At 32.3% G+C, this 22869-nt stretch overlaps 2 long non-coding RNA genes across 3 annotated transcripts; one reads left to right on the top strand and one right to left on the bottom strand.

Moving 5' to 3' along the window:
* Positions 1-17914: 17914 nt before the first annotated feature.
* On the bottom strand, positions 17915-19301 carry LOC134263588 (uncharacterized). Its single transcript, XR_009991316.1, has 3 exons — positions 18687-19301; positions 18151-18245; positions 17915-17997 (listed from the first exon to the last, which is right to left on the bottom strand). It is a non-coding gene; the product is annotated as an uncharacterized LOC134263588 (long non-coding RNA).
* A 50-nt stretch (positions 19302-19351) lies between these two features.
* LOC134263587 (uncharacterized) lies at positions 19352-22324 on the top strand. Of its 2 annotated transcripts, XR_009991315.1 has the most exons (6): positions 19352-19476; positions 19705-19832; positions 20080-20185; positions 20418-20544; positions 21290-21640; positions 21683-22324. It is a non-coding gene; the product is annotated as an uncharacterized LOC134263587 (long non-coding RNA). The 2 variants fall into 2 exon arrangements; XR_009991314.1 differs by having other exon boundaries at positions 21290-22324.
* The last annotated feature ends 545 nt before the right edge of the window (positions 22325-22869 follow it).

The following is a 22869-nucleotide window of genomic DNA, read 5'->3' as shown; positions in this document are numbered from 1 at the left end:
CCACTGCTACTGGAACGTCGTCAACACACTTCGAACGGCGCTCTAGGCTGGCATGTTTGGGGCGCCGCTTTCGAGAATGTACATGGCCTGATTGTGATATCGGCGATTTTTAAAATGTTTTAAAATTTCTGTCGACTCTTAGATCGAGAATACTTTGAACAGAGTGTCATTTGACATTCCTGTCGATTTGAAAGGGGCGATCCCGTCTTTTTCCTCTCTCGATCATGTCGATTTCACTTCTTAGGCCTATGTCGTAAATATCGTAATTTTGCACACGTCTTGGTCATCAATACAACATACGAGAAAATTTTTTTTATTTAAAAATAAATATAGTTAAACATGTAAATCATAAAAACTTTAAAAACTTGTTTGTAAATTGTTATCAGTTTGAATTTTACGACATGTCTAAGTACGAAGACCCACTTGGGGTAAATTGATCAGAAGAATTCATCCTTAGGCATTATAAACCAAAAAATATATATATTGTATTAATATCATTTCGGCATGATTTTTAAATTGAATTCTGTGCATTTCAAAATGCAGTATTTTCTACCATTTCTATTGAAGCTGTCAAGTACGGGAAAAAGTGACATTGAAATAATTATGACGTCATAATGGATCTAGCACAGGTTAAACACATCCACCAGTTATGATGTCATACGACGTAGGTTCTACGTTAAGTACTTTTTTCATCAAAACACATACCAGTAGAAAACTTCAAAAAGATACAAAGAAATGTAGAAATAAACAAATTATAAGATTTTTTATAATGTGTTGTGTCGCCTTACAACATATGGATGATAATCACATACTGTAAAACGAGAATACAGAATATATTAGGCGCACTACTAATTTTAGTGCCTTTGGTGCAAGAGCCCCTGAACGCTTAAATTTATTGTGCGCTAATGGATTTCTAAATATAATTTTGTGTGTGTGTGTTCAAAGCTTTCACGTAATTACATGTAAACCGTAACGCGCAATTATGTAATGTCGAAGGGTCGTTGGATTTTATATACACACTTGCACTGTACATGGTAGGATATATCGAGAAAGTTCTGCAAAATTATAATTTAATTAAACCTTAATTGTTGCACTGGTAGTTATATCCCGGCCGATTCTTATCATTATAACCTTCAAAGTTTGGCTTCTCAGTGTGTCAATCATCTATCGCCTCGAGGTAAACAATGCATTCAAGCATGACGATTGCATGATTGATTGCAGACAATACCTGATTATGATTTCCAAGCTACTTTATTTCGATGCATGTATTGTTTTAATATGAATAAAATGCAAAATACTCCACTTCTTTTATTTCAAATAAAATTATAATAGATTTTAACATTGTACAACATCCATGTGATTACAACAACACCATGCATGTCCAAGAACAAATTCAATGTCGATATCGACGATATCGACAATATTATGTCGATATCGTATCGATATCGATCATGATGAGCATTATTATTTTGAAATACTTGGTACCAGAAATGAGACTTTGTGCTATGTCGATGTCGTCGATATCAACAATACCGTGACGATATCGTATCGATATCGATCCTATTTGTAGAATTTATCTTCACAATGAGGTATAACCTAATTTTACAAGTGATGTCAAATTCATTCATTATTGGCATGAATATGAAATTGAATAATGATAAGGAAAGGGTTTGTGGTTGTTATTGTTTTGGATTAGGTTAAAAGTATGATGTTGGGTGAGGGTGAGATTAAGTTGTTAAATGTGTTTTAACAATCATGATTCGATATCGATACGATATCGTAGATATCAACGATATCGACAGTAGGGTAAACTAATTAATCAGAAATTAAGTAAATATGCACAAGCGTTGCATGAAGAAACAGAATCTATTGTTATGGGATATGTTAAAAATAAAGATTTTTTTATCAGGGTGAAGGTTGGTGAAGTAATACATTTTAACAATCATGATTCGATATCGATACGATATCGTCTATATCGACGATATCGATGGCAGGTACAATCTTCGTAAACGTAAAGTAATTAAACATAAATACACTTACAAAGTAACAGGGACGGTATTTACAAAGAGCTGAGCAAACATGATTCGATATCGAAGCGACATCGTCGATATCCACGATATCGCCACTGCAGAGAAAGTTTTATAAAAGATTGTTAATGTTAATACAATAATAGTATTGTAGATGGAAATTATAATTCTTTGAACAATCATGATTCGATATCGGCACGAGATAGTGGATATTGACAGTAAGGAAGACTTCTTAAAACAGAAAGTATTGTAATAAACACACAAAGATGGAGAAATATTAAAGTAAACTATAAAAAGTAATGTGTCGATATCGTAACTACATCGTGTTTTGGACATAACTCAACAACACGGTTTCAAAATTGACGAATGTTTACTTACATACGGGAGTGCTAATGTGTTTCCGTGATTGACTAACTAAAATGTCAAATACGGATGTGGATAAAAAACAAAATATCACATTTATATATTTAAATAACAAGTGCAAGTGCTAAAATTTATTTGCGCCAATGTATTCCCACTGGTTTAAATACGTATGCGCCATTTTTTCTCTTTTTACAGTAAATGTCTAAATCAGGGTCGTGTTTCCTCTTTGCTAAAAACAAGTAGGGTAACTTCCACCTAAATTGAGGAATTTCATAAATGCACATAGTTGAGTTTCCCGTAATTTTTTTGGAGATGAAAAGAAACGATTGTGTACGAATTGACTACAGTAGTTTGCATACAAATTGATCGGCAATCCTCGGCTAACTCCGCTTCGTTCCATTCAAACCTCGGATGTGATGGATGGAGTAAAACGCATCAAGTCGACACATTTCTCCGCCGGAAACTGTCTTGTCACTTATTTCATATTTCGCTCTGCGTAAACTTTTTCGAAAAGGTTTCTTTATTTGTGTAATTCTTCATGTTAATTACACCATATGTTACATGTAAAAGTCATTGAAAGCAAGTACACAGTGTTGGGCGTGCAACAAAGTTACTCGAGTTACAAAAGTTTAACATTTGAATGAAATTCAAATAAGATCAAATGACTGACTCAGCAAGATGGTAGAACACCTTTGAACACCTTTGACGTCCGAGGTCATGTGCGAGGTACATGTACGTACCATCCGAAGACGAGTGCATACGAATACACGAGTCGGTTGGTGAACGAGTTAGTTGTAGCTCGGCGTAATTCAATGAATATTCATGAGAGGAGAAATATTGATAACGGCAAATATCAGTAATTAGGCTTTGTGTTCATCAAGATGTCTTGAAATAACTTGAAAGTATTTGTTAACTATGTACATTTTATATTCAAATATCGAAACAGGTCTACTTTCTCTATTATGATTTTGCAAAAATCGCTGCGAGGGTCCCGATTGTTAACACCTTTTTTTTTTCATAGCCCAGAGCAGCAGCAATAGCCTATGGCTATATATAGCCACCGTCTAAAAACACTTTCTATTGCTTGTAATATATTTGTAATATATTTTGGATTTGCTTCATTTACTGCTTGGAAGAGTTAAATAAATTTTAAAGTCTATTGTCTAATTAAGCTCCAAATGTTAATTGATACATTTAGGAACACTAACTTATTTTAATTACACATTGTTGAAATTTAATTTTTCGAATGACGCGTTATGTCATCGTTGTATTGTACATGCACCATCTTAATATTTATCACAGAGAGAAAAAATTACCCTAAAATAGATATTACCCTCGGTTTCAAAATAACAATAAATTCGAGATTTAAAAATAGCTGCAAATCACTATTAACCAATAGAACAGCAGCATATTGATCACGTTACAGTCAGTCTGTTTTTATATGAAAAGAGAAAGACGCTACAATATTAATATATTGGTGCTGATCGTGTAAATATCAACCCTCCACCATCCCTATAAAATTGACATTATTTTCCTGTATATACATCAACATATGTGTTACTGAATATAACTTTTATAAGAATTTGTAATGAAACCATAATATGTGAAACTTTGGCAATGTCGGAAGCTATACTGGCCCTAGCAGACATTAAACCTTAAAGTTCATATAATTCTTTTACTTTCTTTTTCAAGATACCGGTAATATCACCTTATTTAAGGTTAAAATAATCAACACACCTAGAATAGAGTTCACTAATGACAAGGCAATGTAGTCAATTACAAAAACGATCTTTCATGTTTTGTTTTATCATTTGTAAATATATTCCGCTTCACCTTCAATCAGTTTCCAGAAATCGTACAAGTTGCAATCTATAAGTAGATACCAAATTTTAATCTACTTACCCAAGGAACCGGATATCACGAATTACATTTCTCACACTCTTAAAAAAGTTTTACTTAGTAGTCATTTTTTACTTGAAATAACAAAGATAAATAAAAGATAATTACTAAGCATTTACTTAAAATTTAAAATCAATTACTGAAATATATGTCAATTACTAGATTCAAATGTTTTACTTGATTTTTGTATTTTAAAGAATTGTTTTACTTACACACTAAAAAGTTTTACTTAGTAATTTATATTTACTTAAATTTGCGTATATAGGTAATAACATTACTTGGTCTTTACTTACATTTTACCACTATTTACTATATTTAATGATTTAATGCCCCCGTAAACGAAGTTTCGGGGGTATATAATTTTTGTCGTGTCCGTCTGTCTGTCTAGCTGTCCCTATGTTTGTCTGTTTATCTGCAGAAACTTTAACCTTGCCCATAACTTTTGATTTAGTGGAGCTATGACTTTCATATTTCACACGTGTATTCCTTGTAACAGGACCTTTCTCTGAGTATCACCAAATTTTACCTTGACCTTAAAGTTTGACTCAATTATACACAAAAAATCCAAACTTATTCTTTATCCAAATCTTTTGAACAGTAAATACCAGGACATTTATACTTCACATATATATTTTTTGTTGAAAGCTAAGAACATTCATTGAATACCAACAACTATGAAATTTTGACCTTGACCCTGGAGATTTCCATCCTTGTGAAAAAAAAACTTTAACCTTGGTCATAACTTTTGAACGGTAAGGAATAGTGTTTTCATACTTACATATATGTAATCATTTTGAGAAGACCATTCATAGGATACCAAGAACTTTGACCCTTTGACCTTGGAGTTTGACCCACTTTTAAAAAGCAAACCTTGACTGTATCTTTAAAAGGATTAGGGTTAGTGCATTTATACTTTACATAGTTCATCCTTGTGACAAGACCTTTCTTAGGGTACCACCAAATCTGTCCCTTTGTCCTTGACCTTGGACTTTGACCTACATTTCAAAATTGGTAACCTTGACCATAACTTCTGAAGGGTTGAGGCAAGTGTTTCCACATTTCACAAATGTATTTTTTGTGGCAAGACCTTTTAGTAGATACCAATAACCTTGACCTTTTGACCTTGGAGATATCAAGAAATTTAAATTTGCATATAAGAAAAGTTTAACCTTTGCTATGTTGCCATACAGGGGCATAGGTGTTTCACAAACACATCTTGTTTGAATTGTATTAATTAATTTACTTAAAACAAAAATTTATTTACTAAATCAAGGAGAATTCAGATCAGTATTTACTTAAATATGGTAGTCTAATCATTAATTGTCTGTGAGGAGGAGTTATCTTTCTTCTAAATATACCTTCATGTGAAAAAAAAGTCACACTAATAAAAATGCGAAATTAAGTACTTGAAATGTTTAACCATTTTTAAAATGGTCCTTAAAAAGATACAACTTATTCAATTTATAAGGCTTTCGAATTTGGAATCAAATGTTTTATTGTTATATATAATAAAATAATTACAAAGAAATTGGCAAAAGAAATAGAAAATATAATTGTTTCCATCATAAGTAGATTTCTTCTATTAAACTATTCAGAGGGCCCAATTAAGGAACTCAAATAAAGAAATCTGTGAGTAGTACTCACATGTCAGAGGGTCGGTACCTTGCAGTGTTTCTAGTAAATAATGTCGATTTTAGTAAATATGATAAGTATTTCATTTACTTAGTATTCTTTTGAGTAATAATATTCTAGATTTTGATTAATTTCAGAATTACATTTACTTAGTAATAATTCATAAAATTTAGTAAATAGAAAGCATATTATCTCTAAATTAAGTAATAATAATTTAACAAAAATGAGTAGTTCATTACTAACTTAAAGTAATACAATTCCTATAATTTAAGTAATTCTATTGATACTTAGTAAATCATTTTATAAGTAAATGAATTCATCCTTATTACTTATCATGTTTACAATTACTAACTATGATAGTCATTTACTTGCTATTCTGACTAAATGGATTACTAATAATTACTAGTTTTTCTTAATCTAATATCTTATTTTAAAAACAACAAGTAAAACTTTTTTTAGAGTGCAGTGTACGTGTTTTATTCCCCATTCACGGGTTTGCATTCTTTTCGCTGATTGTATTGACATTGATCACTTCCCATTTTATTCATCTTGTCTATACCTCTTACATGTTTTATATGTAGATATTAGAGAAGGTATTTAAATACCCCAGATAAAATGATAACACGGCGAAAAATTTATGAGGTTACACAATGACACAGCCAGTTTACGTCTGACATTTAAAGCGGCATTGTGACGCACAAAGTGGAATATTGACACATGTAGAATTTTTCCATGTCCCTTGTCAATTTTTTTTTCAATTCCTAAGAGTATAAAGTTTCAGAAAATTACATAATTCAGAACCTAAAAATTCTATTTTTAAGGAGAAAAACAAAAGTAAAAATAATTTTTGTATACCCCAGACAGAAAATATTGCTCAATTCTTCTTCCACTCCATAGTACACGTGCGCAGAAAAGTTGAATAAGTTTCCATAGTTACCATGGTCTCGAGTACCCAGGGATGAATGTAAGTGGACCGAAAATTTAGAGGCATTTAAAAAAAAAACGTTGTTACAACATATTTCTCATCTTTGCATGTTCCAGTTAATGTTGTTTACAAGTTTCAGCTAAAAATAAAAATGGCGTCACCTTGACAAGCATGAAAACAACGAAACGGTAGAAAAACCTTTTTTTTCTTCCGGCACCTGTATCGTGCAGTTTTTTCTTGCAGTTTAATTGCCTATCTTAGCTATACAGCGAAACTCGGTTATAACGGAGTCGCTGGGACCTATGAAATTACTTCGCTTTATCCGTAATTCGTTATAACCGAGTAGGGAATTCATTATATTTATCTATTTGGGGATCCAAGATGACTTCGCTATACCCGTGAATTCGTAATATCCGTGTTCGTACTAACCGAGTTTTACTGTATACTCATAATTTTCATACATCTTTCTCTGTCTGCTACAGATATCTTAAAAGAAAGACATGGTTTTGACTCATTGTGTCCTTTCAAGTGTGCATTACATATATCTTGTAAAATAGTTTATATTATATCTGAAAAATTTTACTGAAAGAGACAAAATATCGTTGCAATGATGGCATGAGGGTTCGTATAAAAGGCAGTGGAATTTCTTAATGTTTTATTCATTTATCTATCAATGAATGTGGTTAAAAGTTACAAAAGAGAATGTAGACACTCGTTGAAATTCTTAAATAAAAAATGTTTTTGATATTTATTATAGTTTTTCTTTGTCTGTTACCATAGCAACGGATGTTTTAAAATGCGGAGGAGACATTAACTCGTTCATTGTCACTTTGATTTTTCATACTTGAGATGCCAAGTAATCAGTTAATTATTTTTTGGTTCATCGTTAAATTGTTAGACTACATCAACTTTCCATCAAGTTACAAGTTTCGTGAAAATTTCGGGAACATTCTTACTTTAACGCGTACATGTACGTACTATTCATACAGGTAAGAGAAACATTCATTAAGAGACTTGATTTTGAATGGCAAAAGAATTTTAAGAAAAATAGAATTTCCATGGATGTTAATTAAAGGTGTTCACGGCTCTTTGGAGAGTCTGTTTTTTTTTTCTCAAAGACAAATAAAGTGTCATTGGACGTTTGATTACCGACATACTGTGCTTGAAATTGCTTCTGAAATGAAAACATCATAGAGAAAAGTTAGAGATATGAGTGGAACAATAGAAAATTTAGGGGGAAAAATAGGGTGTGTGTGTGAAGATAAGTCAAGGAAAGTGGATATCCAGGGATTTCTTGAGAAAAAAATGGAAAATAGACAGCATCCTGTGGAATTACTCACTAGACAGAAGAATTGGACATGAAGGTGAGATGCTCCAATAACGTGACGTGACATACGTAACTTAATCATTACCTCAGAGTCTCCCACGGATTTTACAAAAAAAAAAAACATTTTTCAGAAAGCTCGTATGACCTTATTGGTAATTAGAATATGGTGACATCTCCAGTATCGTTACATAAAGCCTCTCAAATATAAATATGCCTATTGTTTGCTTTCATCAAGTCACGATAAAATTTTAGAAAAAAAATCTGCAAACTCTTGGATCAACCCTCGAATGTTTGATTTTTTTTTTACATATATTCTCTACATGTATTTATGTGAAATAGAATTAATTCAAAAACGTTTATATTCCTCTTGCAATGGCCTTTATAATTTACTATATCGTTATATCGATCACGTTTTATCAGCAATTAACATTTTTCATTTTTATTTCTTCGTTGATTTGATGCATCCCGTAGACTCGAAAACAAAAAAAAATTTACTCTGACACCCTGTTTAATATATGAATAATTTAACTGAAAAAAAGACGTGAAATGTAGCCTTACAAGAGTTTTATAATATAAAGGTAATGTCTTCAGTCTTTGTATTATCTTCTTTAATTGTTTATGAATCAATATACGATTATTATCTTAATATGGAGTTTATGTCTCCAAGTTTATTCAAATGCAAGTGAACGATTACATATGAATAATTTCTTAAATAAAATGCCGTCCCATGGTGCAATATGATTACTGATATGCAGATGATACACAAATGTAGATGATGATACTTGTAAGACCACTTGAAAATCCGGATGATTATTTCTTTTTTACTTTTAAAGCGTGTCTTAGCGCCATCGTTTATGGATGACCTACATGGTACATGTAGAACCAACTTACAATGAACCAAGTAAAGACAAACTTACATGCTATGTTATAATCTTCACCACCAGGCAGAGTCAGACGTACTGTGTATATAACTGAATTACATCCTAAAATATATTATCACATTATTAGAGGCATGCCGCGTTTAAAGTACTTAAGTGTCAGTTATGATCAACACCTTTCTATAACAGGTTTCATCGATTGCCAAATCAAATCATATTCAGATATGCGATATTGAATGCATACCACGCTTCATTACAGAATTAGTCTGTAAGACATGATCACGGTCAATGATATAATCACTGTCAGATTGGTCTATTGAAACTGCATTCTATTCGAAGTTAAATAGAACACATTCATTGGGATGAAAAGAATCCACAGCAATGAAGCTATACATCATTTTAGCAGATTTTCGTTGGCTACCCGTTATACAAATATCAATACAGACAATAACATATACATTCTTAGTTGTAACATTAGTTCCGCCAATGCATTCATATAAAAAACAGCATTGTAATCAACCTTAAATTTTAATAGGTTTTTCAGTAAATCTTTTATATGTTTAACTGTGCTATATAATGTCTGGTTTATAAATTTCATATCAAAAACTGAATTTTTTTTTCTGTGATCGCAAGCAGGGATGTGATTGCACCTATCCAACCTTTGTACCTTTCGCCTCCCCAGACATTATGCACAAAACTGTAGTGAACATGGATGTAATGTTATTCAACTAAGATTGATTGTTCACACACAAAAGGTATTAAAATCTTCATCGGAAGACAAAAGGTCAAAATTAAACGTAATCATTTGACCTTAAATATTATTCATATAATTTGTTAATCATGTACAAGAAGGCAACTATGAAGGTAAATACACGAATTAGTGTACAGATTAATAAGTTTGATGATAAGATCTGATTAAGGGAATGTGAACACAAGATCGGTAATATTTACACGGACAAAGAATATTTTTTTTGTAATGTATTTGTTGCATTCTAGTCATATGTTGAAAAACCAAGTGGTCCATTGGCGTCACTCTCTCACCTAAGCATTGTGGCTAAGAAAAAACAACCTGTACCCAGATTTATTGTTCCACCCATACCTCCGTTAACATCTAAAGGTAGAAAGGGAAGCATAGGCAGGTGATTTTTTTGTCGATTATTGTTCAGAATGGCCCAAAAGAGGATTAACTTCTTTTCATTGCTATGTATTTACCAACGCTGAAAGTTGTTTGTCTATAAAAATTCAACCAAGTTGATACACTGTATTTGTCGGCAATGCGTTCCTAATATCCTTTAGAAAAATAATGCCTTGTAAGATATGTTTAAAAAGCTATATCTGTTTTCAATTTCCATATACATGTATAAACTTTGATTTAAGTTGAAAGACAAGAAAATAGAACTTTAGATGATGCAAGAGGTTAAAGTAGGTTTTGCCAAGAATCCAGAATTTTCGACGTAAACAGAGCTGTGGTAGCTAAATGTAATACGCCCTCTGGTGAAAGACTGAGAAAAACGCCATAAAAAAGTCAAATCAGGATTGATAAGCATTAATTGCACCAACCTTGTCCCAAAAAGAGGGAATTGGTGAATATGATTTGAATAAGTTGAGTTGAATCTATACTATGGAATCTGACTGTGTCTTTTTACCTTTCTCATGTTTCTGTTTGAAAGAAAGAGGGCGTATAAGGCTTGGATTATCTCCTGCTGTGAGACAAAATGTTTCTCAATTTTCAAAATTCACAGAAAAGTTGTATTTTTTCTAAAATCATGTTCTCAGTAATGTCATCTTCAAAACATTTTATCATTTTATTTTACTTAACGACTAATCATTTGATAATCTTTATTTCAAAGTTGATAGTTAAGCATATATAGTGGAAAATGGGTTTACAAGAGCCATAAAAAAATAAATTTGAACATGAATGGGTCAAGTCTATTTTCCTGTTAATGCTTAAGTGATGGAAAAGTAAATGTGAAATCTATTTGATTTTTCCTAAAAATGGAATCTGAACCCATTCTATATGAAAATCGAAACTTTCTGAAAAAATATACGCTTCAACAAACTCGCTCATTTAAATCACACTGACAAACATCAATGAATCATATACTTCGTAGCGTAGTGGTTAAAGCGGTCGGTCTTGGACCAAACCCTGCGCGATGGAGGGAGTTCGAAGTAATAGTAAGATCATATGAAGAGAAATCTTCGTCATGAAGAATGGGCGGAGCGAAGCGGAGCCCATTCTTCATGACGAAGATTTCTCTTCATATGATCTTACTGACTTAGAACAGAACCTCAGCCAATCAAATGAATGGATGAAAAATAGACTCCTCCCACGGCTGTGTCCTATATAATGCTCAACTTGACCGCTCGTTGTACATATCGAGCAAGCAATCACTATCGAACACACGCGGTTTCAGAATGGACTCCTACGCATTCAGGTTAGCACGGGATTATATGAAATAGTTTGATTCAGGCACGTAGCGGGGGGAGGGGGGGGGGCACTTTTTTCTAGACATAACTTTTACTATCGAAAATGTTCATCGAAAGTTCATTGAAACGCTGATCTCCCCACTTTTTACTACAGTATATGAATAGGAAGGTAATTGAATATTGCCCGGGAAAAGATGGTACTTAAAGAAATTGGTATTGAAAACAAGTTAAGAAACGATGCCATGTAAGTGATTTACTGGGGAAATGATTGTGTTAAGATGATAAGGCTCTTGTCAGCAGGAGTGGGTATCGCTGTCTAGGGTGAAATAAAAATTGAATGAAAATTATGACTTAAATCTATCTTCAAAGACAAGGTTCATCTCTGAAATACAGTACATGACGATGGTTGTATTTTCTGTATGTACCGAAATGTGAAAAAAAAATAATATTTAGAAAGGCGATAAAAGATGACAGTGGAAAAAAAAGTGTAACAAGGCCTAGAAAGTTTAAACATCATTGTAAACAGCACGTGGGTTTTGAATAGTTTCTTTTTGTGTGCTGAACAAAAACCAATGAAGACACACCCATATAACTGTGAAGTGAACCAATCAGACACCGTTAAATATTTCAGAAATAGAAGAATTCTTAACCACGAAGAATCGATTCTTCGCAAGAAATGGAAGCATTTGATTGGCTGAATAAGTAGGTTATGTTCTAAACATATATGAAGCTTTTTCTTTTTTTTGTTTTCACATGTCTTAAAACTATGAGTGAAAAATAAATTAGTAAAATATGATAACAATGAAAAACAGAATTAAATGTGTAAAAGATGATATAACAACATAATTTTGAAAAATATAACTTTTAGAATTGAGAAATGTCTTTTCTCAGAGCGGGGGACTGTCCTCACCTTGTACGCCTCCATTCTTCCATTGTGGTGCCGTCCTACTACTGGAGGTCATATTTTGAACAAATCTGAATCTACCTGAGGATACTTTCATATTAATTTGACCAATCATGCTGTTTTACGAATATGTTAAAAAGCCCCCATTTATTCATATGTCTAACCTTGTTCATCTATTGCTACTCTGTCCTACCTCAAGATTTAAACAAATTTGAATCTACACAACCTGAGGATACTTACGAATAGATAAATAAGATACCATGGCTCTGATGTTCTTCAGAATATTTTTTCCCTAAAAACTCCTATGTAGGATGGCAAACCCTACCCTTGGTGGTCATAATTTGTACAAACTTGAATCTACATTAGCTGAAGATACCAAGAAGATGCAAGAATACCAATAATTCTTACTAATTCGAAGTTATTTTCCCTTGGAAGCGGGCGTGTACCTTTATTTGAACAAATTTAAATCTGTTTCACCAAATGATCCTAAAAGATTGGTTAAAATTGACCTATTGGCTCTTGAGAATAAGTCAAAAATTATACACATATTAGGCAGACAGACAATTCAGTCTTGCGCTCAGGTAAGCTCAAAATTCATGAAATTTTTCCATAATTTTACACTTAATAATCAGTTACTTAATTTTATTCTTTTTATTGCAACTTGTCAATTATGATATGAGTAATTCATAACAAATACGGTTTGATTCTTATACCGTAAATCTGGAAATTTTTACTGTAAATAAATTTTTAGCAAATTTGCGCGTGCAATGCATTCGCAAAAATATTTTAAAAATAAATCAACATATGAAGAATTTTTTTCTGAGGACTCGTGTCTTTTTTTTTTAACTCAGTGAATAGGCGTCGGTAAGCACTGGTTATTTTTAAAAGAAACCTGTTTACACTAGACTACTATATAACTACAAGTTAATTACCCGTGCGTGTAAATTGCCCTCATTATATGCAATATCGTCCGACGATTTGACAAGCACTGAGGCGGTATGCCCCTTTTTAATTATTTTCATCAATTAATTAGCCAATAAAGAGAGAACTGTCATTTTATCTAAGCGTGTATCAACACGGGCGATAACTCAAACTCAGTACATTTACTAGAAAGTTCCAAATGTAAACGCGGCGTGTAAATTTTAGGCGAGAAAAAAAGAAACGTTGAGAGAATAAGTTATATATATTTTTTTAATTTGGATTATACTTTAGGTCAAAAGGCATACACAACCTCTAAAATGTTTGTTATAATTGATTTAAAAATTATTTTCAGTGCAAATCCTTTTGTATTTTTATCAAAATTGTTTCGGAGCGATTTTGCAATATCTTGCCACGTTGTGAATATATTGGTGGTATTCTAACTGTGCATATTATTTGAAACATAACCTGATCTGAAAATCTTCAGTGATTTTTATTTTTAGCACCAGTGACAATTCGCAAAAATTTGAAGCGTAAAAATTAATCAACAGCTTTTTGACCCAAATTCGCAAAAATAAATCGACGTAAAAATTTCCAGATTTACGGTAGGTAAAAAAAGGAAGCAATAAAACAAAACATTGTATTTTCCAGAAGCCCATCTTTCCTTAAGGAAATGTGGAGGGCGTTCTACAGCATTAGGTTTTGTACATTCGTCAAAGTCCTATTTCCAGTAAGCGCGTAGATATTTTGGATTGATTGCATGACGATTTTCCATTTGATGGTTTGGGCAAGTCATGTTTTTGCCAGCTTTAAGTTTAGTTTCATCAACAAAGTTGTGTGTTACCTCCTTTCCTAAAATTTGTTCTTCCGGTTTGTCACACGTATATCCTATTTTGTATGAAAGCTGCTTATGAAATGTTTCAGCTATATCTTTCATGACACGTTCAATTTCTTTTCTAACAAGTAATACGACTTCTTTCGATAATTTGAAGTCGGGATCGTGCTGATAAATTTGCAGTTGAACTGTGGCCGGTGTTACTGCTAAAGCAATATGATGATTTTTGTAACAAAACAAAGCAGCATTTTTGTATAAGCAACTGATATCATTGTCCTTTAGAACATTAAAGGATTTAATTTCCATCAATTTCACCACAAGCCGATAGAAAAGAAAGAATGGTAAAAAATCAAACAAAAACACTAAAACTGAAGACCTGAGTGGAGCACTTTTAATAATCAACTTCTGTTGATCACCAAACTGCCTCTTATTCATACAAGGCACATAATGTATCGATTCACCTGTTGATATTAATCCCAGCCTTTGCATATATTTAAGTAGAACTTCTTCATGAGACAAAAGCAAACAAGGACTGTTCTTCCCAATTACCTTGGATTTTTCTTTGAAAGAATTTAATAACTTTGTATCTTCCCTCTCCCAAATATGACTTAAGAGATTGCATTTTAAAATACCTGTAGCGTAGTATTCTTCCCATTCGGTATTAAAAGCATCGATTCCTCCCACACAATTCGCATCTGTGATGATGCATTTAAATGCATAAACAAACCAATGAACATCAATGATAACTGATTCATTCAAACCTTCTTCATTAAAGTAAAGGACTTCACCAGCATCGTGATAGTATCGTAACATCTGTTTTGTGCTTTCCAGTCTGTTTCCGTCATTAACTGGCATTCTTTTGGACACATAATCGAAAGACAGGATGGCATTGTGCATTACAATTCTTTCGCGTTCTATCTCACTACATGGGAACTTCCATTCAGGAGGTATATTTCTACTGAATTTCTCCGATTCTGCAAGATTTACAATGAATTTTTCCAGATGTGGTAAATTCTCCTTTGAGATCTCTGTGTAGAATAAGGAATCCTTTCTGATATATTGACCCAGATTTGAATGACGTGGCAGAGCCTTGATTAGAGTTTTCATGAAATCAGTCTTGCTCTGCATTACAATAGAGAAATATATTTCATTGCAAACATTCGGTTCATTAGAATAACCATAATTGAATTGTGTTCTAATAGTTCATCAAAAATATTGTCGTTTCAAATGGTGATCATTCTAACAAACATATGTCACCATTTACGATTTTAGTAAATATCTTTATCTAAATGCATTGTGTACTTAGCAGCATTTATCCATTACATAAAAAGAAACTAGTGAAAATGAATCATAACATTATCAAAGAGTATATGTTAAGTAAAAAATTTAAATTTTGCAGTCTTCATTCTTGACAATAACGGTTTAAATAAAATTCTTATATCTTTATAAAACCAAAATTCGTATATACCTTGTTGATACTGTTTTCCCAATGAGTTACAACTATCATTACATCCAGGTCCTTTGCATTTTGCTCATAACAATAGGTGTGGATCGACTTCAACCAAAATTGAAAGTCATCTGTTAAATTCCAAAAAGAGAAGGAAGAAAATATGAGGTTACATTCACGAATGAAATAGAAATTTCACTTAAAAAATCTCATTTTCTAAATTGATCTTATTTTCGAAGTTAACATATCCTGAAAAGGTATACAAAATCTGAATAAATACATATATATTTTATGTTGATTGATGATAATGATAACAGATTTACCGTATTAGAATTGTCCCCATATAATACTGAAATGTTGATGGCCATATTCAAATTAAAGCTAATAACAAACCTTTATATGTCCAACCAGTATCCACTTCTTGGTTCATGTGTTTGGATGCATCAACCACCACGATGTAGAAGGCTCTCCTCATCAAGTAAATTTGGTGATAGGCGTAATATGCACACTGTCCTCCAAAGTCAAAGAAACTCAGTGTTTTATTCACATTTTCATTTGTTCCATTATTCTTATCCTTTGCCCGTTTCTTCTGTTCAGAATAATAATCCTTCATTTCAACTGTTTTTGAATAAAAAAATGAAAATGTCCATATAAATGATGGAGAGTAATAAATTGCAGACTGGGAAGCTTTATGACTTGTATCGATATCATTAATAATTAGTAAATTAATACCGGATCCAGAACTCTTGTCAATCAGAAATTTCACTGCATGAAAATTCGGCTTTACAAAACAAGTAAAGATAATGTAAATTTATTATTTACAATGCCTTTAATAGGCTTTTCTGAAAAAAGTCAAAGTTGGAAAAGGTAACCTTTACATTAACTTTACATGCACTTAAATATGATGTAATGTCCCACATTGTCTTGACTTTACAAAAAAGTAAAGTTAATATTTACAACCATTTAACACCATATTTAGGATACATTAAATCTGATAATTACAGATCTTAAATTTAATTAAATACCATCTTTAATTACCACAAAAGTCAATAATTTCTGTTTTCCATTCTAGTGAATAAAGCCTTATGCAATTTATAAATAAGATTTTGCTTCCAAGTCGATACTGCGGAAGTCTGGACATCATAATTAATATATACAAAGTAACAAAAAGTTGACTTTAACTTTGTTTATTACAATTTTTTTTTTTACAAATATAAGATCAAAAACATCAAGATTCTTGACAGTATATGTTGCCCAAATCCTATCCTGCAAATCACATACAAATAAATAAGTATCGAAGACAGAGTACATTTCACGAAAATGTTTTTCGTACGTGACATGTTTTATAATAAAACCAACTGTACATTCTTGAATTTAAAGTTGTGAATCAACATAAATCTACTATGTTCCTCTTTCTTGTGAATATTGGTTTCAGTGGAAATCAATAACTGTCAAAATGTACTTGTCACATCTCCCTTTTCAGAGTCCAAAACTTTTCTTCCCATGCAGGCATTCTTCTAATGCTTTTCCTAAAAGAAAAAAAATCTGTAAGTATATTTTCAGTGCTATGCATTAAGTATGAATATTTTCAAAGGCATCTGATATCAGAATTCACAATACCATGATTAATAAAACTAAAAACAATGCACAACCTAATTAATAAATAAAAAGTTCATACATGACCTTTAACCTCAAAAATAAAAATGGTATTAATTTAATATGATGAGTGGACCTCTTGTTATTGACATATTATATGAAGAATCAGTGGGTTAGGTCATGTATCCCTTATCACAAAAAGCCTAATGCCTAAAATTACAATTTGAGAATTATGTACTTTTTAAGGGTACTTATCACAATCAAAGAATAAATCCCTGAAACATAAAGAAATGATAGGTTTTCCTGCCTACTCAGCAGTCAGTTTACAAAAAGAACAAAATAGTGCTACATATTTAGCTTGGCTGTACATGTGTACAGAATCATACTCAAGTTATGGGTTAGGATATATGTACCTTTTTCCCAAACAGCATGTTTCTGCTCATGAACTTTTTCCTGATATGGAACAGTAAAAGGACTTTAGGTGAGAGTCCCTCAAATTGAAGATGACAATCATGCTGAAATAGAATTCATACAGTGATTAACATTTTATACACCTGGACAAATATATAGTCAATGTTTTTATTAAAAATTATGTGTTTGAAGCACACGGTCACCAAAGAATGAATTGATTTTGAAAATTCATACACAATGCAATCACAGTTAATAGCTACGAACTGCCAAACACCCTTTTTTTTAATCAAGAATACTTTAAAATTAAATCTAAACAATACTTGCCATCTATAATATGAAACTTGAGAACCCGCCTCTTCTTCATGGCAGATCCTTTAAGTTTCTCATGGTAGGCTGAGTAGCTTGAGCCTATACAAAAGAAATTGAACATTTTATACAAATACATTTGACAATAATGACTCCCGAGCAAGTCAAGCACTAAATAAATAAAATAATGTAAATGTTTGTTCAAGTAACATTTCACGATACTTATTATTTGATTTTTTAAAAATGTGCTTGTACCAAAAAACTTTGGGATCCTCAGTCATGTTTTATCGTCTTCCTTGCCCCGTCTTGATGTTTTCCCTTCAACAATCTGCATACTGATTTCACTCAACCTGGATTTTAACAAAATGGACACAATTAAAATACAAAATGTTATAAGTAATATAAACTTATTTGTCAATTTCAGATTTGAAACTCTCAGCCTAGGCATAAATACATCTGTAACTAAGTTTTTTGACAACTGATTGTGTATATTCTCAGTAATTAGCAAAAACCCGGTTTCAGTTTCAAATTCCCGGCCCAGCTCGGTTTTAACTACTCATTTTAGTCCCACTACATGTCTTGTTTAATATTCCAGAGACATACACCTTTACAGAATAAACTGAAACCCATTAACATTTAATCCCTAAATTATCAAAATACTAATCTAACATTTTGGCAGTAAGTAACATATACAGCGTATTTTTGCCTGACTTTCATTGTTTCACTACATGCACGATGTACTGATCATGATCTATGCTGAAAGTGAAAACGGCTGGAAATCGTAAACAAACCTGCAGTGCATGCCAATCTGGGGGTTCGAGCAGTTGTCAAGACAAGAATCTCCTTAAATCTAGATGAGGTTTCAAAATATTACCACAGGTTGCAAACTTCGTCAAAATAGCGACGCAGACCCGCTCCGCTTGATTTGAAATGATTGGCTATTCAACCGAATACACAGTGCCATATTTGGGTTACTTATCAGAGTAGATCGTTCGTTTTACATTCGAGAAGAGTTTACATATTACTTGAATGAAGAGGATAACATAATACTGAGCTGAAAAATTGTGTGTAAAGTATGTTTTAGTAGATTACAATACAGACTGTAAATGTGCGGGAGATTTTATTGATATTGAAGCTTGTAAACAAAACCAATAAACGTAGGACTTATTCACGGCAATGTATGGGAACCAGTCTAAAAGGCAAAGAAAATTCCGCCAAGTAAACAACAAAGAAAGGGATTTGGGATGTTGTCAGTTGTATACATTATGTGCGACGGTGACTGCAAGATAATACATGTGTCTTATTTGTTGCGAATAATTCGTTTCATTTTATTTTGGAAATTTATCCGTCCCAACACTGGCAGAAATATAATTAATCTGACTTCAAAATTCCTTCCTCTGTTCCCCCAAGTACATGTAACACTCTTCGCACTCATTTTTTTTTTTAAAAATTTCATTGTATTTTTTTTTTTGTAGAAACAAGGAATGTGGAGCTAATGCATGCTGCTAAGGATGGAAAGGTCTTGTGTTTATTGGTTGTGCCTGAGACACCAGTCACAGTTGTACCTTATTTCCATTTTAGGTATTGTCTTTTGAGTTTTTTTAAGTAGAGGGAACACTGCATTTTTCATTCAATATAAATGTAAAATTCTAGAGATAATTTTTTTTCACCATTGCTGGATACTCGCTACATGATTTTTTCTAAAGAAAAGTATTTAAATTATTTTCTCACATTTTTTAAAGAGGCCGGGTTTGGTGAAGAGATAATTCATTTTTTATTCAAAATTTTATTTTCCATGCATTTGTACAGGGAGTCTATATACATTTGAGGTGAGCGGCAGATTTAATTTTGAAGATGGATGACTTTCAGATGTTGTGATGAAGATTGTTGAAAGGGATTATCAACATAAAACCAATCCATATGAATGGGCAAGTCAGGTGAGGATTGGACTTCAACGTGTAATCAATAAAAGTTTATACATAATGTGTGATGGTGACTGCAAGGTAATACATGTGTCTTATTTGTTATGAATAATTCGTTTCATTTTATTATGGAAATTTATCTGTCCCAACACTGGCAGAAATATAGTTAATCTGACTTCAAAATTCCTTCCTCTGTTCCCCCAAGTACATGTAACACTCTTCGCTTTCATTTTTAAAAATTTTCATTGTATATTTTTTGTAGAAACAAGGAATGTGGAGCTAGTGCGTGCTGCTAAGGATGGAAAGTACTTGTGTTTAGTGGTTGTGCCTGAGACACCAGTCACAGTTGTACCTTATTTCCATTTTAGGTAACGTCTTTTGAGTTTTTTTAAGTAGAGGGAACACTGCATTTTTCATTCAATATAAATGTAAAATTCTAGAGATAATTTTTTTTCACCATTGCTGGATACTCACTACATGATTTTATCTATTTAAAGAAAAGTATTTAAATTTTTTTCTAACATTTTTTTAAGAGGCCGGGTATGGTGAAGAGATAATTCATTTTTAATTCAAAATTTTATTTTCCATGCACTTGTACAGGGAGTCTATATACATTTGAGGTGAGCGGCAGATTTAATTTTGAAGATGGGTGACTTTCAGATGTTGTGATGAAGATTGTTGAATGGGATTATCAACATAGAACCAATCCATTAGAATGGCAAGTCAGGTGAGGATTGGGCCTAAAAATAAATTATGTTTGTTTCCTGTAACCCGACCGACCTATTCAAATTATCCCTGGGTGGATTTTTTTTCCTGACAAATGGCAAAACTTTGTTTAATCAATCAGCTGATTCCATTTATTAAATAAAAACAATAGCTTGTAGCTTAATTTGAGACATAAAATATGTCAACCTAGTTTACATTTACCTTAAATATATAAAGAGTAATCATTATTGTAACAACAGTTTCCCCCTACAACTTTCTGAAGTTCGTTTTCTGCCGCTAGGCAGCTATTTTGGATGTAATGTTGGGTGTCCACTGTAAATATAACACCTGGTATTTTCAGTCTGGGGATGTTTCACCATTCAAAAGCAAAAAAAAAAAAAAAAAAAAATTCCGACCTACCGACCCTTGATATTTTGGGAATGTTACAGGAAACAAACTTATTTATCTTAAGCCTTTGACTTCAACGTGTAATCAAGAAATGTTTATACATTGCTTAGCTTAGTGAAAGCAAGCCACAAACATTTTAAGTATCTCAGTAAGTATCATGGATATTACAGATGTGTCACTATCATATGTTTGACATTGAGTCGCATTGTCTAAATTTCCATTATGTTTAGTTATACATGTTTTAAGTTACTTAAATATGTCTTCAAAAGCTTGTGCTTTAATTTCAATAGAATTAATGAAAACCTCTTTAAAAATTGTTTTCTTTTTTTTTTTATAATTTTGAAAATTATTATTATTAGGACTTGTACAACACCTGAGTACCTAGATGACTGTTGAACTCATTGGTGAACAAGAAAAGATGTCAGAGAGGGGAATCCAATACAGATGCCATGATCAAGAACATATACTCATTAATGATATGATCAAGAATATGTAAACTTGTAACGATTTAAAATATCTTATCCGTAAATCACTCTTCATTACTTAATTGTTCACACATGATCATCTACACTTATGATATACATGTAAATCTTATCTATATATTAATCGCCCTCTCTTATCTAACCCCCTGCTGATCTAATGACCTGTGTATTGACTCCTGATCTTAAGGATCTTGTAATGTGCTCCTGATTGTCAGGAGCGGATCTTGAGTATATATATAGTGCGACAGAAATTTAGAATAAGATAGGAAGATGGAAATATAGAAGACTTAGTAGATAGAACTGTTAGAGATAGATAAAGTTACTCACTTACTTGGACTATTACCTAATATTTCTTGGATTTGTATGTACATGTGATTGTTTTACTTGGATTTTATTTTTTGCGAATTTTTTTTTCCTGAATGTTTCTATTTGTGATGTGCTGTGTAAGTAAACGGTAGACTAGAATTTCGGCATCTATTTTCAAGATATTAGAAACAAGGATAAATTGATTTATTCATGCAAACTGACATTATGAAATATGTTGTAAGACCGCTCGGTTGGATGTCCTGATCAAGAATATACACTGTTATCGATGATTTGATCAAGAATATGTAAACTAAGAAATATCTTGGAGATTTATAGATGAACATGCAAGCATTCATGATTCTGAATGTTATTCAGCCAGAGAGTTTTTGCACAAATTTAATTTTCAGTATAGTAATTTAAACTGGATGTGTAATTTTCATTACAGTTATGTAAAATGAATATGTTACTTGTTATGATTTTCAATTTCTCAACAGGACGTAATTGTAGTTTGTTTATACGATCACTCTTGCAGAACAAAACACACAGAACTTTTTTTCTCTGTGTGCATCATACACTTGTAAACGTTTTACACCACCATGTTTACATATTTTACATTGTTGACGTAAACACATTGAAATGCGTATAGCTGGATACATGCAAACATGCATCTACCATAACCTATTACATATTTTCCAAGGTGTGTGAAGTCGAGCACATACATGAAAGTGTGTGAAGCTGGACACATACACAAATACACATGCATCTGCCACAACCTATTACATATTTTCCAAGGTGTGTGAAGTCGAGCACATACATGAAAATGTGTGAAGCTGGACACATATGCAAACACACAAGCATCTACCACAACCTATTACATATTTTCCAAGGTGTGTGAAGTCGAGCACATACATGAAAGTGTGTGAAGCTGGACACATACACATACACACAAACATATACCACAGACATAAAAACATAATCTAAACTAAGTCAGGCACAGACAGGCTCACTGGGTGAATCTGGACTCATACATGATCTCATGCATTTTGCAAACTGCATCCTCACATATATTCTAATAGATTTTTCATCATTTTTTGTGTTTGTGAATATGTAAAATGCATCATTTTGCATTACAAGTTGAAGATTTTATTAGC

This window comes from Saccostrea cucullata, unplaced genomic scaffold (assembly GCF_032062105.1).
Source record: "Saccostrea cucullata isolate Sc308-1 unplaced genomic scaffold, CSIRO_AGI_Scuc_v1 ctg1737, whole genome shotgun sequence".
Lineage (NCBI taxonomy): Eukaryota > Metazoa > Mollusca > Bivalvia > Ostreida > Ostreidae > Saccostrea > Saccostrea cuccullata.
Note: the sequence above shows the minus strand (reverse complement) of the source record. Positions and strands in the feature narration are given on the sequence as shown.